The sequence below is a fragment of the Alligator mississippiensis genome, chromosome 3, assembly GCF_030867095.1.
Source record: "Alligator mississippiensis isolate rAllMis1 chromosome 3, rAllMis1, whole genome shotgun sequence".
NCBI classification, from domain to species: Eukaryota; Metazoa; Chordata; order Crocodylia; family Alligatoridae; genus Alligator; species Alligator mississippiensis.
In genome coordinates this window covers 244031160-244055150 of record NC_081826.1, presented here as the reverse complement: position 1 = coordinate 244055150, position 23991 = coordinate 244031160, and the positions used below count along the sequence as shown (strand labels likewise).

General features: G+C 40.8%; 1 protein-coding gene across 9 annotated transcripts in view; it reads right to left on the bottom strand.

Annotated features, from left to right (window-relative positions):
- Window positions 1–23991, bottom strand: part of MEF2C (myocyte enhancer factor 2C) — a 173036-nt gene that overhangs the window by 136177 nt on the left and 12868 nt on the right. For 2 of the 9 annotated variants that reach the window (XM_006263296.4, XM_059725046.1), the window contains exon 1: window positions 15228–15730. The gene's annotated coding sequence lies outside the window, so the exon portion shown is untranslated. Of the gene's footprint in view, window positions 1–15227; window positions 15731–16626; window positions 16646–19524; window positions 19622–23991 lie in introns of those variants that run through there. The other 7 variants (XM_019483210.2, XM_059725045.1, XM_006263300.4 and 4 more) reach the window with 5 other exon arrangements.

The window sequence follows — 23991 nt, the reverse complement described above, 5'->3', positions numbered from 1 at the left end:
AATAGCAGTAGATGTTCTGTATTCCTCATTTCCCACTAGGACATTGTGGCCCTGCACTGCTCTCAATATGAGCCAGACAAGATGAAGTTTTATGACAGTGCAATAAAAATAAAGAATCCGTAGATTCTCAGTTACTCCTTAGGAAAAAGAATCCAGTATAAGTAACTATAGCGGCATGTTCTGTCACATTTTCTCCATAAACTGAATTCTGTTACTGACAGCAAAACAGATTGTGTGCATCTGCTGGGAATGAGCCAGATGACAGCAGAAGAAACACACATGGATACCTTGGCACAACTAAAGAAGAAGAAGAAGAAAAATAGACAGAAAGAAACAGAAAGTTCTCAACTTTAATTAAAATACTCTTTAACAAGACTGGTTTTATCCAAGTGTCTTACGTGGACTGTATGCTTTACTTCATATTGCAATTTTCTAAAAGAAACTAATTCATTCTCAACATTGTATTGTCTGCTACCTACATTTATACAAGCTGTCTTCCTATAGCACCTGAGAACCTTGCAATGCCCCTCTGAGGTAGGGAAATATGATTATCTTCATTTTACAGATAGGAAATTGATGCCTTCAACAAAATGCCCTGCCCCAAGTCATACAGAAAAGGTTTGATGGACCAGGGAATTAAACCGACATCAACCCAAATCCCTGGCTAGCATCCTAAACAATGGACCAGCCCTCCTAAGCTGTATCGCGCTCTCAGTCAAAGACTTTGTTAAGTCAGTATTAAAAACCATAACATCTGTTTAGTGTTACAAAACTAGTGAAGACAGTTTCAACTGACTTAACCAGTTACATTTAAGTCTGGCATCTGAGTTGGTTGTTTTACAAATCTCTTGATGTCTGCCTAGGGTTAAGGGTTGAAACATGGATTCAGGCCTGGAGAACTCACAGGGTTACCATCACAATGCCTCTGGAAAGACTTACTCAGTTGCAATCCTAACTATGTGCTTAATCATGTAAACTCAATGTTGTTTTCATATAGCTTTAAATGGAATATTTAAATAACTTGTCTACCAAGAAATGGTATGTAATTGACCAAGACAGCAATGATATCAGTTTCCAAGATGTATCTACAGTTATTGGGATTCTTGTGGCCCTGCTTTCCAGTGTAACCAATTCTGCACTTTCTGGGTATAACCAGCGCTTCCACTAGAAATAATGGCAGATGCTTATGCACATATATAAGTAGAATCTGGCTTTGAAGCTGTTTAAGTAGGAAAATTAAACAGAGAAGGAATCAACCCAACAGGGGCCCATTTTCAAGAATAGATTTAGGACTCTTTCTGAATTTCCAAAAATGAAACTCTCTTATTCTAGGTACAAGCAATTAACATAATTTAATATGGTGGCTCCCCCTTGATTGATTGCAAAAAATGGCTGTTTCAGGCATCTAGAAACTTTATGAGGACCTCAGAGGACACAATTTCAGCCTCCGTTGTGGCGGGATAGCCATCCCATATGCAGTTACTGCCTATTTTATATGTATTTCAGAATCTCATGAGCAAAATGAATTTATAAAACACATTTAATAAAGTGTAATTATGAAATATCATGATAAATCTTAGCTTAATATGTATAAAAGTCACACATCTTTTAACACAATTAACAACTGGGTAAGATAACCATATATGTAATCTGATGTAGTTTACTTTGACTGTACCATGATGTTCCGTCCCATTTTGAGGTGTACGAATAACACAATCTTAGCAACAAAAAAAAACCACGGATGAGGTTTTAGCAAAGTACCCAAAACTACTTTGAATGTCTGACCACTTATTGGCAATCAAAACAGATACCATAGTCTCTGATACCATAAATGGCATATGGCAGACAATGTAGGGGAGAGCTTCTTCTGAAATATTCCATTCCAATGGTGTCTACTGAATTTGGAATATTTCAAGAGAAATATTCCAAATTCAGGTCCTCACAGGCTAGATCGAGTCAATAGTCAAATACAAATGTATATAGACTGAAGACCTGTAACATTCTTCTAAATAAATATATTAGTATCTGCAAATGTGAGTTCTCTTTGTAGTTGTGAAATGGGACAGAATTTTTACACTATAAATAAACACTCACAAAAACAATGCAATTTTCTTGTCCAATAGTTTGTTTTGAGATCAAGTAGTTCTTAACAAAATACTGGTCAAGGATGTATATCTGCACAATTTTTTTAAGCGGATTTGTTATTCCTCATTTATTGAAGCACACTAATCCAGTCAGGAAGTCGGGTTTGGATTCACACCCATATTTATATAGCACTGTAATATTAACTGTCCCATAAACTGGCTGAAGAGGCATGCTTGCTAGGCCACAGGTTTTTCCAAGAGGACCACCCAAGTCTCTACTAAGGAGGACTGAAATCAAGCACGTAGCAGCTATTTTTCAGTTATTTGTTATCACATTTTGAACAGAAGAATGTTTAATAGTCACAGTACCATAAGTCATTTTCTCCTGCAGTTAAGAAGCACTTCCTGTCTCAGACTACTTATAATATATTTATTAATCATTTATAACACACTTATGGGCAGGGTATCTGAGCATCAATATGGGTTTTTAAGTTCTAACCCTAAAATTCATGGTCTGGTAGATATACTGTGGCATTTCTTAATTCCAGAAAAAGCTGTAACAAGACAAGAGTAATCAATACGGCCTGTTAGTGTTGAGTACAAATTAAATAATTAAGAAATTATTTTTTATTTGTGTCTGTATATTTTTCAAAATGTTACTTACTGAATTTATATGTAAAGGAAGGTATAAAAGACTTCTGTATTTTAAAATTGCATTTTCTCCGAAGTACGAAGATTCAGAAACTGAAAAGAGATGTATACAATTCATAGATCTCTGTCCTCAACTGTTTTTGAATTCAGTAAGATTGGGTTGCAGTTGGCCCTTAAAAATAATTTCTTATAGAAATTCTGATTTTGTCACAAAACATAACCCTATTTAAAGTGTAGATTGGATTTCATAATTTAATTTTTGTTTCACATTTGCAGTGGAAGAATAATTCACTCTGGCCACATCTACATGAGACATTTAATAGACTAATTAGCTCCAAGTAAACATCTTAATATCTACAAGTGCAGCTCTATTAGGCCACAGGAAACTAATTAACTCTGCAGCAACACACGTGTAGACACTGACCTGGATGGCTGAGGCATGAGGGTGCTTCAGTGCAGGAGCTGCCTGCCAGTTAGCTGCAAACTAAAGTACCTTTGTGCCCCAGCCAACCCCACTGCAGCACGCTGAGCTGGGTTGGAGCAGTCCCAGGCTGATAAGCTGACCTCTGGGGCCCCCTGCCAGGCAGAGCTTCTCTAACCCAGCTCAATGTGCCTTGGTCCTGGGTGCATGTTGAAATGGCATGCCCAGGAGCAATAAACTCCAACACAATATGCGCTGGAGTTTACTGCTGCATGCTAATAGCATGTGTAGATGTACCCTCAGATATCTAGTTTGTATCAGAACATCACTCAAAATACCTACCACTTGGTAAATATGCACAATAACAGCTATTTAACATCTAAGATTAGGGTCTGGAATGGAATACAAGAATAGAATACCACATTTTCTTTCATTGCATACAAACAATCTCTAGTAGGCTGAGTTTGAAAGATCTTACTTGAAATATGTACACGGCAAAATTGGCAGCCCAACACTGCAAGATCATATTTAAATTAAAAACAACCTTCTGGCCCAGCTGAACATCTTCCCCTTTCCAAGCACTACTGGATTACAGTCAGCAGGAATGTTGCAAGAGTTCCCAATGTCCTCAGTATTAAAATTATTTTTCCTCAGCAATCTTGAAAGGCACTATTTCAGGTCCCATTTTTGACAGTCATAGAACTAAATGGTCTCACCCTAATCATACATAAAAAAACATGATACAGCACAAAAGTAACAGTTTGGGCAAAATTCAATGACTTGCAGTGATAGTTAGCTTAATAAAATCACCACTCATCTAAAACACAGTAGGCACAATCTCCTAAGGAGAGACCAGATAAATGACAAGTTCTGTTCTTCTAAAGAGACCAGAGAATATTACTTCCATGTTGTGCTTCTCTGCTGTATCACATTGTGTTTTGTAGTTCAGTGACATAGGACAGTGTTAAGACAGACGTGCACTTTGTGTATCTTGAATATTGAACAAGAAATACAAATGAGATCAATGCATAAGGTTCCTTTTCCAGAGTACCAGAAGCAGAGTATAAGACTGAAGACTCTATGCAAGCTCCATTAAAAAAAATCCATGAAAATAATAATTTTCTTTCTAATGCTCTCTCCCTATATTAGGGGTTTTATCAGGCCCACTATCATTGAATATTTCCCAAGATACTTTTTTTTTTTTTAAGTGAATGTTCAAAAAAGTAGTAATAGTTAGTAAGGTAGCCTGGAAAACGAGCAACTCTACATCACCAAAGGGCGTTTGTAGACAACACTTTAAAGCAGGTTTAAAGCAGGTTAAGTGCCTTTTGGACCACTTTAATGGCATTGCTGTTTATAAATTCAGCAGCATATTGTGCATTAATTCCAGCTGCTATAGCACATTTGGGGGCATAATGTACCTTAAATGATTTTGGGACGCAGCAAATTACTTCGGGACGCTGCAAAGTAAAACACCTCCGAGGAGTTTTAGTTTCCTATCCTACAGCCTCAGAGGGAAGCACCGCTCTCCTTGCGGCTCAGGAGCTGCCAGGCAGATCATGCAGTCAGCCCGGCAACAGCCCCCCAAGAAGGCAGACTCCACAGAAGACAAAATAAAAAAAATGATTTTTTTTCCCCCCTGGAGCCTGCCTGCCTGCCTGCCTGAGCTGCACGGAGGCCTGGTTCTTCCCTCCATGGCTGCAGTGCCCCCCAGGACTGCCCAAGACAGGTGACTGTGGGCAGGTACCACCAGGGGAAGTGGGGGGGAAGGGCCCACCACTGCCGCGGAGGAAAGCACCAGTCCTCTTCCTCCTCCTCTTCCTCCCCACCCTGCAGCTCAGGGACCACTCTGCCAGCAGCTCACCCTCCCCTCCCTGCTGCTGGAGAGGCAGGTAAAGATCAGGTTCCAACATGGGTGTAGATGATACAGGGGTTTACTCCGCCCTAAACTGAAGCAGCGTTTTTAAAAAGCCACCGTTTCAACTTAGGGAGAATTAGACCCCTGTGTCATGTACAAACCCCCAAAGATTGTAATATCTGAGCTCAATGCTGAAGTAACTATTGGAGACAAAGTGTTGATTTTGACAGTATCTCGGGGCAATTACACACGTGCTCTGGGAGGTGGGAGGGTGGGGGAGGAGGAGGTGGTACTTTAATTAGAGTGCTCTCAGATCCTCTCTAATTAAAGCTCCCGGAGCATCACATGTATCAGGGTCCCCATGCTGAAAAATGGTGATGAGGGTGTTTTAATTAAACCTAATTGAATAAGCTTTAGTTAAAGCACCCTTGCCACCATTTTTCAGCACAGGGACACTGATACACGTGATGCTGGAGTCTGCTGGGGACTCAATTAATCGAGTTGGTTCCAATGTGGTATAATTACAGCGCGTCGGAGCAGCCTTGCTGTATGTGTATAGGCACCCCCAGGTACTAAATCTAGCCTTTGCAGATACACTGAAACTCTAATTTAGCCATGTCAAACCTTGTTATTCAAAACATAGCATACCTGAAGACACACAACCATCATTACTGTTAAAACCACTGTAAAAAAAAAATGTGAGGACCAGATCCAGGGCTGGTACAACTCTAGATCAATGGTGCTTAACCTCTGGCCCATGGGGCCTCTGGCCTGTGGGGCTCCCCATAGATCTGGAAAATTGGCAGTATTGAAGTGGTGCCAGCATTGATTGCCACAGCTTCCAGAGCTGTGGCAATTAATGCTGTCACTGCTACCTGACTGCCAAATTTTCAGACTGGGGGGAAACCCCAGTCTGGAAGATATGGCTCATACATCAGTTTGTGCTGCCATGCTGGGTGCTCTGTGGCTAAGCCCAGTGCATGGTGTGCGTCTGTGCACTGGAACGTACCTGACCCCATGCACTGACCCCACACTGGATCCATCAGATAGACCAGCTCTGCACCACTCATCCCAGTTACAAGGTTTCGGAAGGTGGAGCACCTCTAGATAGTTATGTCAATCGGGAAATGCAAGCTTTTTCCAGCTGAAGATCTACCTTATATTCCCAGTCTCCATCTATATTATCACGTAGTTCTGCTGTAACTAAAGCTGCAGTCAATCATTCAATCTCTTTATTTAAAAAGAAAAAAAATCTCCAAGCTTTATTTTTGCATTATTACATTTCTTTAAAAATATTTTAAAAATTATTTTCAATTCCTAATGTTGCAGTCCTTTTAACAATATTACCAGTTATCCAACAGCCCTAGAGTGCAGAATTAAAAAAATGCTTGCTCTTAAGTACTTTAATAAAACACTTTTTCATTCTATTTAGTTTTAAATAAGTCTACTAGTCTGGAGGACCTCATTAAATTTGAGGGTCATATATCAGACCTCTGGAATTTGTGTGTGTGTGTGTTTTGGATGAGATTGTACATCTTGTAAGCCATTGCAAGGTTGCAATCTCCTACCCAGTATTCAGACATAAAATATGCTGTGTAGGAGAAGTTGGGGTATGTGTGCAGTTTAGCACTTATTTCATATGTTATGGTGGGGCTATAAGTCTCCTAATTTCCATTATGGCTGTCCACCTTATGTACAAGAACAAAATAGAAGAAAACCACTCTATCAGGATACTGACAAGACAAAACTGGATCTTAGCAAGAACTGCTTCAAAGATTGGTTCCTTAAGGCTCAGACAGAAGTGACAATTTTTGCCCAGTCTGGCCCTTGAAAACACTCTACAGCCATGACACTCTACATTGCATGAGGGTTTGTATGAAGACTCTCCAAAATGGAGCGCCTTCAGTTACTTGTGCCTGTGTGCGCTGCGAGCAGAGCTGGGCTGACACAGCTCAGCCTTGCTCCTGGAGCTGCCTTCAGAACACAAGGTGGGGACGGAAGCAGACAGAGTTATATTTGGGGGTTTTTCAGCTGATGCTGGAACTTAAGGTGGGTAGACTGAAGCCCCACCCCCTCACCCGACATTGGGGGCTCCAATCCACCCATGCCACTCTTCAGCACTGGCTGGGAAACCCCCAGAACAAGCTCCCTCTGCTCCTTTTCTCCCCACCCATTCTAAAAACATCACAGAGGCTGGGAGGGGGGAGGGACGTTGCTAGGGGAGAGTGGCTGCAGGCTTACAACTGCTCTAAACAGTAGCTCCATCTCACAACTCCCGGGACCCAACAGTGAACATGTGTTGGGTCTGGGGGCACCACTGTAACTCATGGCGCTTCCTGCAAAGTGACATAAATTACAACAGGGAGCTGCTCTTTTGTCTGCGCCTTAAATTTAGAAAATGTTCCATATTATTATTGTATATTATTCCATCGATTCCATATTGTTTCTTCCTTGCTTGGATCCAGCTCAGCTCTAAGTTATATTCAGGACATAGGGATGAAGTGGGGCAGGCCTGTGGAAGAGCAAACAGGATATACTTCTCCCACTAAACTTTTTAGAATATACCTAAGTTGTACTGATTTTTACAGACTTCCCAAGGTCCGTGCAGCCATAGTAGTTTTTGGGGGAGTTCCTGGCATCCAGACTATGGAACTGCACTGCCAGGAACAGAGAAATTCCTAGGCTGATACTGCAGCAGGAGCCCAGAACCTCTACATCAGTGGTTCTCAACTTTTTTAGATTTAAGGCATCCCTCTGAAAATGCCAGCTCTTAGCTTTAAGTCAGTTTTTTCACTATGGAAAAATAATAGAGCAATTTTGTTCCAAAGAACTCAGAAAGACCATACCAGGTCAGAATGGCACTGTGGATTCCTATTTAAAATCTCTGGTTTTCCCTTGTGAATCATGTGTAGGTGTTTGCACATCTAACAGCACTAATATTGTGTAGCACCCCCGCCCCTGCAATACCCTTAAAAGGACCTCACAGCACTCCAATGCCAAGGTGCCCTAGTTGAGGATCACTGCTCGATATGTTTGGCCTTAGCTTCCTATGGACTTCTTGTAACCAACTGGCTCAGGGACAGCTTTTCCACAAAGGAGGACAAACTTCATTTCAGCTCCAGTAAAAAAAAAAAAATGAGATAAGTGAAAAGTGTTTTTACACTGTAGGAAAAAAATCTGGAACATTTTAATTTCTATGCTTACAGTAATTTAGATTAAAATAACATGCTACTATTTTATATATACAAAATAACGTGCTACGTGTTTAGAAAGAGTAATACATTTGATTAGGAATTAAAATCAATAAAGACTACATAACATTTTAATTTTACATTAAAAAGTACGGTTTTACTGGGGCAACATGCTACATTGAATTCACTCTGTACATGTTTTCTAAGCAATTTCACAATCACCCTTCTTGTCCTTTGTACAGATTTTCTTACTGCTATTGATTGACTGTTTAAAAGTAAATACTGCAAGTTTAACCAGAGCATGAGTTCCACAAATGTCATGTATTCTATGCTTATAAAAACAAATAGTGTTATTTCTAATTGGATTTACCTAACACTATGCATCTGGTTCATGGCATTAGATGTGCATATGACACTTGGGGGCTCCAGGGCTATCATATATGTTAAAAACCATGCCTGTGATGAGCTTTGCTTTATATATCATACAATCAAAGAAATTAATCAGAAAAACCTGTAGGTTTAGATCCTCAATTGACTTAGGCACTCTTAATGGATCTGTGAAAAGGGGATTGGTAACTGTATCCCTACTATGCAACCTTATGCGCAATCCTGGGAATTGCTTCATGGCTAACCTAATTTACCTACCAAATAGCAACGTCCACTCTACTGGGACAATATCTTTTAAACTCTTTTTGATTTAGCAGCACACCTGATAAGTCCCACTAGTATTGACGCATAAGGTCGAGATACTCATCCCAAAACCAGCTGATGCCTAGGGCAGCTGTATGTCCCCAGTGTGTCACTGCAGAGGACATACAGAGGGTTGTCATACAGGAGAGTTACGAAAAACTGACTGGTTGAGTCCACTAAAGCATCCTTCCTCCAAAACAGGCCTGTTTCCACACAGCAGATTCATAAAATACTTCCATACAGTGTTAAATAACTTAGGTGAAATGACTTCTATAATTTCCCCTAGGACTTTATTCTGCAATCTAAATATGTTTCACACAGCAAGGCCCGTTTTGAACTTAATTTTGACCTCACATCATTACACATACTTTCCCCACACTTGAATTGCCCCCAAAATTCCTCCCCATGCTCCTTTCCACTTGTCTTTCAATTTATTTTTTCTTTTCAGAGAAAAAAATGTGTGTAGCTAGCTCTAATGGAAGAATTCCATCTTTTTTGACGGTTTGTCTTCCTGGTTGAACGATGAACACCCCCTTACATACTATGAAATGTTTCCAAGATGCAAAGAAGTTTAACAGGCAGGGATACTGTCCTATCTTGAATGTCTTAAGTGGCTGATTTCAATGTTGTAGCTCTTCAATTTAAAATATGCAAAACTGCAACGGATACATGAATGATGGCAGAATACAACACTAAGGACCACAGATTGCACTTGATCTAAAGCTAAACTGCAATTTATATCACTGGGAACTGTGTACATGAACATGATCTTAACTTTAATTATTAATATATATTTTATACAGAAATAAACATTTCATTTATATTCGCATTGTGAAAATGACTAATTTTTGCCAAGTTTTTTGGTTAATTGTGGATCTGTGAGAGTGAAAGGAGTCTCATTCTCCCCTTTTTATATCAATTTGTGACTTAAATAGTAACCCAGGATCTTACAAAATGTCCACTGCTTCTCCTTAAAGTGTTAGAATCACAGGTTATATTTCTGATATCAAAATTAAGTTATTCTCATACTTTGCGGAAAGTCTTGTAATATTAAATTTTACACAACTTCTCTGCACTCTGGCTTCTTTGCTATTTTTAAGAGATTGCACCTGACAGTTCAACTGCACAGCTGCAGCCCAATAAGTTATATTTCATTACACCAGTATGCTGGAGCCACAAAACACGACCGCTTAATAACTTTTTGAAAATCGTACCTTCCCCTCCAAAACAAAACAAAACAAAACAAACAATTCCTCGAATGTTGCATGGGATATACCTAATAAAATTCAATGTTTATTCATCTATTCCCAAGTCAGATGGCTATATCAAACTTATGGAAAATAAGGCTACATTTCAGTTTCTACCATGGTATACTCTATTTAAATAACACGCTACTTTCAAATGTTCTAGTCACCTGCAGCTTGTATAGAAGCTATGAAGAGTAGCTGGTCCATACATTTGAAAATTAGCCTAATACAGTTATTCTGCTTACAGAGGTCCACACAAAAGAAAAATTACAGCATGTGACAAAATTTGGTAATTATTTTATGCTGCTATAGGGTTTTAAAATGAGATGTCATGTCTCATAGGAGTCTTTTTTTAAATTTTATTTGGCTGTAAGGTACCTCTGGATATTTCAAACTCATCTGCTACTACATATATTGCATATTTTCAAGGCCTTAAATTGGAAAAGCCATTCTACCAACTCTTTTTATAAACCCAACCTAAGTGCCATAATAAATGCAAAAGTTCATGTAATGTATGTAGAAAGTAAAGAGAAAGAAAAGTAAAGGGAAAGAAAATGCAATGCATGTGGATTGTAAACTTTCCAAAATACACTTAGATAATGCTATGGTCAAAATAAAGTTGTAAATGCATGCACTCTATCCACTGAGATGAAACATCTCATTTACAGGAATTTCTTTACTATAACAACACACACAAAATTAAATACATAAATATTAATTTTATGTATCGCATCACATGAAGGCAATGAAAAAAGCAATGTTTACATTTATAGGCGACTCATTAGTGTTTTATTGTATGAAACACTAGGAGGCATCAGTTGGGTAAAGAAGAAGTTCATTTAAAAAAAAGGTAAGAAATTACCAAACTGTCATCTAGGAAGTTTGACACTTCCAAATGTTATAGTATATATGTTTAATGTGCAAATACCTGGACTATTATATTCACTTCACAAATTCGATTGTAGCAAAAAATAGCCAACATTTGATTTGCTAATTAATTTTAAATGTGCTATTATGTCTACAGATGCAACACAAAGTTCAATTGTATATTATATTTTAAAATATAATGCAATGTTCCTGAATTAAGATAATGTACTTTTTGCTCAGTGTTATAGATTTTTGCTAAAGTGTAGAATGCAGGTTGCTTTATGTTGTAAACCCTCTTTTGCCTATATGCTCCTAGTAGGATAAATGCTATGAATTTAGTATAGTCTCAGGCAGCTTCAAGAACGATCTAGATGCTGCGGAAGGATGTATCATCTAACCAAAGACCGATTTTAAAAATGCTTCAAACACTCACATACACTACATTTTATGCCTATTAAAAACGTTGAATTAAAAGTGATTTTTAAAGTCACATGCAGTTGCTACAAGTGGATCATTTCTCTCATGTCAGATAAAACCAATCATTTCAAAATTGAATTTTCTCTACTTCAAATTGTATTTAACAATGACTTAGCAACAGAGTTATAGTAGCCTTATATAATAATCAATTGAAATTGAAGTGTGCCTTGGCATGCTGCAACAATCAGCTTTTATCTCTGCCTGATCAAAATGACATGTGAACTGCCTAATCCTTCTTTTGTAAGGCACATAAGACTTTGTTGTCACTGTTGGTTTTGTGAATCGCCTCTATGAGCTGGTTTGATTTCCTAAAGATGACAGATTCCGGTGAACAGCCAAGCTCTACTGCACTGCAGTCAATGTGAACGTGAGATTAAGGTACAGTACTGAAGACACTAGCTTTTAATCACCTGTCCACATGTAACATACTGACCATCAGCTCTCACAAGATTAGCTCAAACCTGTTGAGAGTAGTGAGGCAGCTATATTCATAAAATATAAAAAGTATGTATTTCAAATCTTTAAATGTTTCACTCATAACTTCAACTGTGTAGAGTGACCAGAGTTGTTCTGTGTCCAGTTTACTTTTGAAATAAGGTGCATTGGTATATAGTTAACCCTTTCAAACACTGTATAAATCTACTGTGCTTAAATCTTGGTGCTGAAGTGTTGTAGCCCCTTTCAATGATGTGTTTGCTTTTCCTTAATTTTATAGACCTGTCTCTAAATTGCCATAGAACCTAGACTGAAGATGTAGAAAATTCTCTTTCATTTAATATATTGGGATTGAAGATGTTTGAAATGCATCACACAAATAGTTAGGAATATCGTACCATAAATGTTGCAAAAGTGAGCATAATAGTTTTTTATTGTAGAACATGGCATATATTTTCACTTTCATGATCACTGTACTCATAACATCAAGATTAATTATTTGAATTTTGGGCAAGTTATCATGTCATTCAGAAGCTATTTCTATGTCCAACAGGTAAAAAAAAATGGTGTCTATGAATCATAAAACACATGATTATTTCTTCAGGAATCAAACATGAGATCAAGACTTTTGCTCAATGAGGTACAGAAATGTTCTTCAGTTTATTGTTAAGAGATAAATAGTCTGAACTATTTTACAGACCTGCAAAAAAATTAGCCTATTACAAAAAAAAAAAAAAAACAGTAAAAGAAAGAAAATCTAAACTGGCAAAAATTTCATTTGCAACTCCTATTCAGTTGTTAAACTTCTACATAGTAATTTAACTATTTCTACCCATTAAAGAACGACACTAAAACACTCATTTCGAAAGCTTTGAAGAGTGGAGAGCTTGAAAAAGCTCTTCAGAGGTTAATTTCTGTTTATCCATGAGTTACTAAATGTTTTAACTCACAAGGCAAAGTTGTTTAGTTTATCATCAGTTTTCTTTTTTGAAAATATACTTTATATATGCATAAATAAAGGGACCTCATAAAACAAGTATATTTGTAGCACCAAACACTAAAAAAAATTAAGTTAAAAAAAATCCACATACCCTATGACATGAAACAACTTACTAGTAAAAGTATTTGTCTGATTGTCTTTAAGGTATTTCTAAATTAACAATCCAGATACTTTAAAAGATTTTATTTCATAGACTGTTTGTCATTTATTCTAGCTAAAAGGATTATTTAAAACTTGAATGACCTTTTTCTTGGTTAAACAGCCTAGAGAGAAAAGCTCAGAGCACACTGGATAATATGTTAAAACTGTACTCATCTATAAGGATAGTTAGAAGACACAGCCTAAGAACCTGCTAGACAAATATTTGAGTCAATAACTTCTTCTAATGAGCCAGATCCTGCAAAATGATACCCACGTGAGTTGTCTATCCTCACACAAGTAATCCCACTGTTGTCAACAAGACTTGTGTAAGGACTACTTGCATAAATGGCTTGCACGCTCAGGCCTTAGATTTGTCCTTCAGATACTGTCCACATGAAGTTTAACAATAATATGTAAGAGTGTGAGATTTAAAAAACAACTCCAGATGTACTGTAGGTTTATGGACACATGAAACTTAAGGCCAAACTCTGAAGTGCCTGCTTAGTCAAATTTTCTAATGCCTTTTACTGAAGTTAAGAGAAAGCAGGGACTTTAGCATTCAGACCCAACATGAATTGCTTATTCAGTAGAAATAGGGGGAAAAAAGCATATGTGATATCACAATTACATGTTGATTAAATGATGCTGTGAAAAGTAAGAAACACTGTGGGGGGTTTTATGTCAATACTATGCTCTTATCATTTAACAAAAATTGTTAAAAATGATGAGAAATTTCCAAAGTGGCGAATTGCACAAATGTTTTTTTACCAGAAATTAGTCTGTAATACAGAGGTTAAGACTGGTTCACAGGTGGTTATTTTTCCATGCCCTGCCAAGCCTGTAGAGATTAGAATTATTATACTCCATATAAACATATTTACTCTATAACTGCAATAGCCTGCAAAGGGCCAGCAAAAAAGAAACCTAGTCACATTTTTGTCTAACATAATTTATCCGCTGACCATCTTTACAGCCTTTTAAAAAAATCTATGAAATTAGAATATCTTCTAAAACAATCTCCATTAAATTAATCATCAGATATATGCTATGAAAATGCATTTTGTGTAGGGGAAATTCTCCATGGTTCATGAGTAAAAACATAGGCAAAGTGCTTTTCTCTGCATAATTTTCTTAAGTCTTAGTCCTAAAGCATTTACCATGGTATTTTATTTTAAAAGACAGGTACTTGCCAATCATGACTATCACGTGCAAAGGACAAGAATAAAATACATCCTTTAGAAAAAGATAATTACAGGATCCTAATGTGATAAAAATCATTCAGACGAAGTTTTGGTTTGCCCCGTTATTTACCCTTTTTGTGAAATAGAAGTATTACTGCAATTTTATTGTTATATTTTTCAAGCTGACAGAATGTCTATAAATCATATAGAAAGTATAAGTTATTTAATGCACCAGTAGTGTCTCTGAATGCCCTATTTACACCCAACTTTGCCTTAGATCTAAAGTAACTCTAACTGAAAGCAAAATAGCCAGTTTTCTACAGGTAATGTCTTACTGATTCCCTAACTGCAATTAGAAAAATATTGAGAAGTCTATGTAAAGATCAAAACTTACACCCTAACATAAGGGTTCATTATGATGTAAGGAGCTTTTCCATCTCAAACTTAAGTGTGCATATGAGACATGCACAAAGGTACACTCTTGCAAGTATACTTCATCCAAAACTGCAGGCAAAAAGTGGAAAGAGCACTGACATACACAAAATAAGTTTAGAAGTGCTCTGAACCTATGCTGAGCTGAAACTTTCTTCAGTGAACCGTTTGACAAACCTGGGTGCAAGTACTACAAGGGTCATAACATCTGGTTGAACTATTAAAACCGACAAGCTGCATACACTTCCGATTATTAAGCATACTAATGATGTGAACTAACTTCATGAAACTTTAAACACTCATGACACTGATACAGACAAATCTGTAGCAATCTGAATAACTAGGGATTGAATTATATTTTTTCACTGAAAAGTTACTTTTAAGGCACCTGATCATGAAATCAAATATTTAAAAACTATACAACCCAACCATACTCCCAGTCCCCATACTCTGATTGCAACCTTCTTCCAAATGCAATAGGATGTGTATATGGGGCTCTTACACAATCCCCACTCTCACTGTATTGCCATTCTGAATTTCGCATGTACTTACATCACAAACATTTAGATGATCAGACTAGTCCTTGAGATATTTTCCTTTTTCAGGAAAAAGAAAAAAAAATCCCTTTACTTCTTCCAGCCTTTAAATGTTCACCACCTGGTTCAACATGCAGCCTCCTTGTGAACCACACACACAACCTTCAAAGGCAATCCAATAGCAGCCAGAAGATGTCTGGTGCGTGTGTGTGTGTGTGTGTGTGTGTATGTATGCAGCGTGGAGGAGGAGAAAGTGGCCGTGCTGTTGGCCGGATTAAAAGTAACCGGACTCGTCCTGAAAGCGTCCAGGAAGGAAGTGACAGAAGGCGAATGGGAAAAGGAGAGCAGCTCACAGCCTTTGTAACATCGCGGAGGTGGGGTGGGGGGTAGGGGGGGGGAAGAGGCTAGAAAGGGATTCAAAACTACACGCCTGATGAGGTGTCCTTTTCTGCCTCCCTTCTCTTCTTCTCTCTGTCTGTCTCTCTCTCTCTCCCACAATCCCAAACGAATGCCTCTCTCCTCTCGCGCTGGAGAAATAATCAGTTTCACTCTTGCAAAAAGGGGGCGGGCTCAGATCCCGAAAGCGTTTTAATAAAACAAACAGAGCAGCCGCCGCGGCAGCCGCTCCGCTCCTTGCCCCTCTCGTCTAAACTAGATTGATAAATTACTCCACTACACTACTTTAATTATGTATATGGTATGCAGAATAAATCACGGAACATCAGCACCTCAATCAAGCACTTTTTAAATGATAATTGCATCTTGGGTGAATCAATCTTTCCATTCCTGACATTTTGCTAATTTTAGTTTTACGGTGGGGGTAATGGCATATGCCACACGCAAACCTAATGACAATCCTTTATTATACAAAATTAAGAAAACACGGCGCGTTTGGCGCAGATTTCCCCTCCGCCTGAGGAGGTACAGTAGCGAGGGGCACGGGATCATCGCGGAAACACACTCGGGCGGCTGAGGAACAAGCACAGCAAAGCCTGAACATCTTGAGATTGTTCTCGTGAAATAAGGCAGGGCGGGCTGTGTCCTCCAGTGAGGGAGCCAGCCTGCACTGTCTGGATGCAAAGAGTTACAGGGGAGAGGGGCTACTACAGACCTGAAATGCTGAACCCCTCCCCCCTCCAATATAGCCGTGACCCCCACCCCCCACCATCTGCTCAACAGGGACCACGCAGAAGAAGCTGGAGAGAGGGACCCAAATGAACCAGAGGATGTCGGCAGTGATCACAGGAGAAGCAACTGAAAGGGGCGCTGTGCAAGTCTCCGCAGCTGCACAGTCATCATCTTCCTCTCAGTCACTAGAGGCTGCCAGGCCAACTTTTTAATCAGTTTGGAAACGTTTCCAAACCGTATCAGCAAAGCAGGCGCGTGTATTTTTAGCCCCCCGTGACATTTCCTACCCCATCTCTTTGCACCTTCATTGGCCGCTCTCTGCGAAGCTCGCAGTCTGTAAACCAACCCAAACTTCCCAAAGTCATTAGGCTTCCGGATCCAATTGCTGGTGACTTCACTTACCCCGAGCTGTTTCAGCTGCACAGGAAGCAGGCACGGGGAGAGAAGAAAAACAATCGTGATGCTGAAGTTTGGGGGAATGCAAACAAACAGCCTCCCTTAGCAAACAAGGCTGCTGGTTAGATAAAACACTGCTTCATTGCACAGGTTCAAATCATAGCCTGCTGTCTAAGATGGTCTCTGTTCAGACATTTCCCCAGAAATGTGTAGTCTTCCCATAGCTATAGAAGACAGAACCTGTTTTTTATATATATACAAGTTCACTTGCTTTTATAACCAGGACTGAAAAAGGTGTGCTGTATGCAAGCTGGAGTCCAAATTAAGCATATAATATAATAATTTGCAAGTAAAATTATATTTTGAGGATACTTGTTTTAACTTTTTATGTAGGTAGTCACAATACTTTTGAGTGCAGCAACACTCAAATAAACACGGAGGGCACATTATAAAATCAAAGTAGTGAATTAAAACAACAATCAGATAGATTTCAGTTTATTATAAGGTCCTGATACTACTGTCTTTTCAAATATAAATGTCCCATAGGGCCTCTGACCTACTTCTAAAATTACAGTTTAGACAATTAATAAATGTCTAAGTTAATTGTATAGTCTAGGGCAAGGATGCTCAAGCATGGACAGAGCAAGCTGGAGTTTAAAGTACAACTCCTGGCTGGTGCCAACCTAGGTACTTAGATGGAACTTAAACACCACCCCAGCAGCATGACTCCGTTTTGATCCGAGTTATTCATAGTCCAGCACCGCTATCACCATCATCACCAAATCACCACCATCAACCTGCCGCACGTAGAGGCTCCATCAGACAGACATTGTTCAAACAGCAATTGGCATGTATGTTGGTAGTCTCAGCGGAGGCCACATCCTGACAAAACATGGATGGCAAGCTACCCTGTCATCCCTGGTGTTCTCACCAGGTTTAGAGTGAGCCTACTAGAGGCAGGCATGGGAAAGTTTGACTGGTCACCTATCTGGCACTTGTTTTATAAATAGGATTTTAGTCTCCCTGCTGTCAATATGGAACTCATCTTTCAAAACAGCAATACCATTAATATTTCCTTTGCTTTTCTGTCTTTAAATGGAGGACAGTATGTTGGGACGTTTAGTTTCCAGAATCACACTTTTTATGAGAATGGCTATAATTTCTTTTATTTTGTACCAGCTGAACACACCTTACAGGCCCCTGATTGGTTGCCCAAGCAGCCTCTTTGGTTGGCAAGGCAAAGTTCTGGCACTATCTCAGTTCAACGGCAAGAAATCAGACAGCAATTATCACAGTAAGGCAAACCTTTCACAACCTTACAACTACAGCAGCTTAATATGGCTGCTACATCTTCCACATTTTTAGGCTATTATGGCCTAATCTTTAAATAGTTGTGACCTTCTTATATTAGAGTATCTGTGCCAGGTTTATGTCAGAACACAATTCATCAAAGCCATGTAAAGGACACCTCCATCTTACACCAGGGTACAACATTAGATTAGCAACTGATAGATCAAGGAATCGAGGGTAAAGGGAATGTTTCCCTACCCACCCAAGTAAATAATGTAACATTATTTGAAATATGTAGAATATATGGAATATTCTAAAACAATGGGAAAAAAATTGTTCTGCTATCTGTAATGAGTATGGATATGCATTACAAATAGCAAATAGTTTGTGGGTAAACCCTCTTTGGATTTCTTCCATGAAGGTCAGACCTGTGATTTCTCTTGTACACTGGTCATGCACAGGCCTGTTGACAACACAATTTTTTCCCTAACCCACCACCTGATACTAACTCCCAAGTCAAACAATAAAAGCACAACAGGAGGTGTGATCATTAGTAAATCAGGTCCCCAGAGCCTTATCAAAGACTGAAGTGCATCCAAGTGACTCTTTCCCTAAGGAGTGCAGTTATCTCAAGGTAAACTTAGCAAACATTCCCTTGAAGATGATTATCAAAGTCCACAGTTAATTTCCTGTGCAAGGTGAACATGTACAGAAAAGGAGCTGTCAGGTTACATCACTTAGTGGCATTTAAACTGGGGAGTGCTAAGGTTGCTTGCTATGAAATGATCCACCTCCTTTACTTCTTAACTCTGGGGTGGCTTAGTTTCTATTTTCTGGTTAGAGTTCTGCCCCACCCCATTCCACCCCTTGTTCTTCTCAACCACATCCCTATCATCTTATATGAGCACTGCACTAAAACACTTCTTCCTATGTCTGTCTGCTTTTAAAGTTGGCCCACACTGGGTGTAGCTCTTGAAGTGAGCTTTAAAAAATTATTTTAAAGTGAGCTGGGGCGGTTGCCACAGCAACCCACCCTGAGAAGAATCAAGGCTATAGATTAATCTACCCCACAAGATTATTCAACAGTACGGTATTTGTTCTCCACTCATTCAGAATATTCCCTCAATCCATATGCTTTTATAATTGAACATAATGTATAAATTCAGAAAATCTCAAAGATAATGACATATAGATTTCAGGAGCATAATTTAAATGTTTTATAAACCTTAGGAAAGAACTGAGATGTATATAATTTATTGGAAAATTATTTAATTGTAAAAGATATTTGCAAGGTAGGCACGGCTGACATAAAATGGCATGCCATTACTAAAATGGTGTTATATACATTAAGTGACGATTACAGAAAGCCTTTTGTCACTGACATACCTGTAAGCACATAATACAGCAGAGTTTGCTCTCAAGGCTTTGATTTAAGCCAAAAAAATGAAACAATAACTAGTACTTTATAATATTAAACACAATAAATATTAAACACTTACCACATACTCCTTCTTTATTCTCAAAATCATCTGCCTTCAATGCTTTACTTAATCTGTTCCATGGTAGTTACGTCAGTTTACAATTCTTATTCGGCACCTTAGATTTTTAAAAGCAGAAATGTTGCATATTATTAAACTGCAGGCCTGCAGTAGTGAAGTGAACATGTTTAAAGGAATTTATGAAACAGCATCTACAAAATTTTATATGAATATAATTCTCTTCTTAAGTTTAGGGATCATATCACTTGAAACAATAGACTATGTACTGCATATATGTATTAACCAGTTGTAATAAATTATATCTGAATCTTACTGTGGGTTTGCTGAACTCAGACTGCAATAATCTTCCAATTATTTAAAATATATATTTATGCTTGTGTTTGCTAAAAAAAAATTATAGATCAATCACTTAAATAGATGACAATCAAAATTATACCTTTAATACTTTAATTAGAATCTAAGGCATGGTATATTAATGAGCTTTTTTTTGTCTTTTAAGAATTCTTGTATGTGTGTAACAGCCATCTCAGGAAGTTTCTATCCAGGCCAACCTCAACAAAAACTGACTGCAAACAGAACAATCTTCTTATTGAAATGTCTCATCCCTGCTTGTGAAAATGGGCTCTCTAATCCCAACGCACTATTCAGCAGTGTAAAACAAATGGCCAGGATTACAGTTGTAGACTCCGAATGGTTATCTTGCCTGCATCACCTATGACAGTTTCCTGATAATATTTTGCCTTTTTATTAGGCTGCTGCTCTTTTCTTTTCTTTTTTTTTTAAGATTCATGTTGAATTATTTTTATATTTGAAAATGGCTTGGGAATTCCTGCAGGGCCCACTGTCTGAGATTTAGGAGAGGACTATTGCTCGTCAGAAGTAGGAAGCTAATGGATTTCAGTGGTTGAAAGCCATCCTCAGAGACCCAGGGTGATGCAGCGTGGGCTCCACAAAATCTCCTTCTCACAGGTAATTCACTCCTTTCTCCTGGGGGTGGGGGGTAGTGTGTGTATGTATGTGTACTGGTCCCTAGTTTGGGAAGGCAGGGTGGTTTCCACAATATCCCTCATAGGCTCCTTTCTCCTGAGGGGGTGAGTGTGTGTGTGTGTGTGTGTGTGTGTGTGTACACATAGTACACTCCTTTCTCCTGGGGGGTTGAGTGTGTCTCTGTGTGTATGTATGTGTACACGTAGCACGCTCATTTCTCCTGGGGGTGGGGGGGATGAGTGTGTTGTGTGCATGCAACCTTAGCTTGGGTAGGTAGGCTGGGCTCCACAAAATATTCCTTTGGTAGCACTCTCCTTTCTCCTGGGAGGAGGGGGGCAGGGTGACTGTATGTGGTGTGCGTGTGTGTACATAGCACACTCCTTTCTCCTGGGGGATGGGACTCTGTGTGTGTGTGTGTGAGTGCGTGCGCATGCACACACGCGCACAACCTTTGTTTGCGTAGGCAGGGTGGGCTCCACAAAATATCCCTCTGGTAGTACACTCCTTCCTCCTGGTGGGGGGGTGAGTGTATGTGGGGTGTGTGTGTGTGTACACATAGCACACTCCTTCCTCTGGGGGTGGGGTGAGTGTATGTGGTGTGTGTGCACACATAGCATACTTCTTCCTCCTGGGGGGGGTGAGTGTATGTGGTGTGTGTGCACACATAGCACACTCCTATCTCCTGGGGGGGTGAGTGTATGTGGTGTGTGTGCACACACAGCACACTCCTTCCTCCTGGGGGGGGTGAGTGTTTGTGGTGTGTGTGCACACACAGCACACTCCTTCCTCCTGGGGGGGTGTTTGTGGTGTGTGTGCACACACAGCACACTCCTTCCTCCTGGGGGGGTGTGTATGTGGTGTGTATGCACACATAGCACACTCCTTCCTCCTGGGGGGGTGAGTGTATGTGGTGTGTGTGCACACATAGCACACTTCTTCCTCCTGAGGGGGTGAGTGTATGTGGTGTGTGTGCACACATAGCACACTCCTTCCTCCTGGGGGGGGTGAGTGTATGTGGTGTGTGTGCACACATAGCACACTTCTTCCTCCTGAGGGGGTGAGTGTATGTGGTGTGTGTGCACACATAGCACAATCCTTCCTCCTGGGGGGGTGAGTGTATGTGGTGTGTGTGCACACACAGCACACTCCTTCCTCCTGGGGGGGGGTGAGTGTATGTGGTGTGTGCGTACACATAGCACAATCCTTTCTCTGGGTGGGGAGGTAGGGTGGGCTCCACAAAACATCCCTCTCACACGTAGTTCGCTCAGCCCTCCCGAGGGGCGATTGTGCAGACTTGCCCCTAACCCAGCCAGCTTCATTCCCGCGAGCAGGGAGCTGCGGGTTTGACAGGGCCCAGTGCTGAAGCCCCGCAGCTCGGGCCCTTCGGGGCACCCCGGGATGCCCACCCGCCGCCGCCCCCGCGCCAGTCCCGGGTGCCGGCCTTGCTCGCCTGCCCGCACCGCGCGGGGGCTGCTGCCGGCAGGGCTGGCTGCGCGCGCACAGCGAGAGGCACTTGCGCGCGAGGCGGGGCGGGGTGGGGCGCGGTCCTGCTGCTGCCCGGAGCTGCCTGCCGCGCGTGCCGAGCCGCGTGCCGGGGCGCAGCGCCTGAAGGGGTGTGTGTGCGGCCCCCTGTGGGGCCCCGCAAGAAGCAAAGCAGGGGAGGGGAGGGTGCGGAGTGGCTCGTGGGGGCGCAGGGACACGTAGCTGTCATCGCCGCGGAGCCCAGGTCGCTCCTCCCGGCAGCGACCGCGGCGCCAGCAGGGGCTAGCGGCGAAGGGCTGCGACTGAGCCCTCCGCTGCTGCCGGGGCTCCTCAGGGCGGGGATGGAGCCCAGCGGCCCGACCCTGCCAGTCCCCTCACACCCTGGTAGTGCCCGCCGCAGGATCATCGGCTAGGGGGGTTGTGAGGGAACTCAGGAGGTCTGCTCCAAGCAGGATTTCGATCATCCCAGCTAAAGCTTTATCTATTGGGGTCTTCCAAAACTCCGAGGATGCAGTAGCCACCACCCCTGGGGAACCTGTTCCAGTGTCTTACTCCCCTCCTGCTGAGAAAATTCCTCTTAGTATCTAACTTCAACTTCCCTTGCTGCAGCTTGAGCCCATTGCTCCTTGTTCTGTCATCTGCCACCACTGAGAACAGTCCAGCTCCATCCTTTTTCAAACCCTGCTTCATGTAGTTGAGGGCTGCTATTAAACCCCCCCTCACTCTTCTCTTCTCCTGCTGCTGAAGGCAGAGGGAGACCCCAGCCTGTCCCCTGTGTGCACAGCAGCAGGCAAGAGAAAGAGAGCCTGGGTTAAAAGTGCTCACATGCTTTAAACATCAATTATGGGGGTGGTGGGGTGCATTCAGCCTGAGATCAGGGTCTTGAGTCTTTGTGGCATTGTATTCATGTTACTGCTTAATACACCCCCTCTCCCCACCCAGTAAATGTCCTGCGATAACCCCATGCCTGTGATAACCCCACTGGCTTCAAGAGTTGCTCAACATTTGCATTAGCCACTGCTTCTTTCAGGAGTTCATTATAATCAGCCCTGCAAATTCACTGCCACCCAGATTTAAAAAAAAAAAAAAAAATCATTAATAGTGCTGGAGACTTAAAAAGTTATCTGAAACAGCCCAAAGAGACTAGGTGATGGCAGGACATCCTAATACAGGATGCAATGTCTTAAGGCAATGCTTCCCAAACTTTTCCTCAGCATGACCCCATTTATGGCCCCATTTCCTCAGCATGGCCCCATTTCCTTAACATGGCCCCTCATGCCGAACCCAGAGCCCCCACCCCTGCAACCCCATCCAGTGAGGTTGTGACCCCATTTGGGGTTGCCACCCACAATTTGAGAACTGCTGCCTTCAGGTCTTGTTACACCTTATGCTGTGAGGTTATACCTTACGCTCACGATGTTGATCAGTTTAATGCTAGCTTGGTGTTTGGAGCAGTCACACCTTCAATTTTAGCCTATCTGTGAGAAGTGGCCACATCTTAATGGAACAGGAGCCGGGTAGTGGGGACCAAAAGATAATCCTGCTGTGGAGTGGCATTACTTTAAGCCACATAACGAGTCCCTTAAGCCACTTTAAGGTGTTAATGTGTGGACAATCCAGGCGTTAAGAGCTATAGGAGCCATCCAGAATTACCATGTAACAAAGCCCTTACAGTCTGGAAGTCACCGCCAACCTTAACTCTGCTCCATACTTGATTAGTGTGAACTAACCCACTGGGTTAGAGAATCTGGTTCCCATGAAAAGCTTGTCAGAGGCTTTGTATTTTTGTCGACCTATCACACATGTGGAACAAATGAAGGCATGAATCTAAGTTATAACACTGACTACAGATGGAGTAAAGTGAATAGGTTTGCAGTGCACCACTTTGCCTATTAAGAGCCATGTCTTAGATCACCTGGAGAGAAAAAAAATAAACGTATTGTTGTCTGACTGGCATGTGGGATGATAGGCAGTCACAAATATTTGAGGAATATGTTC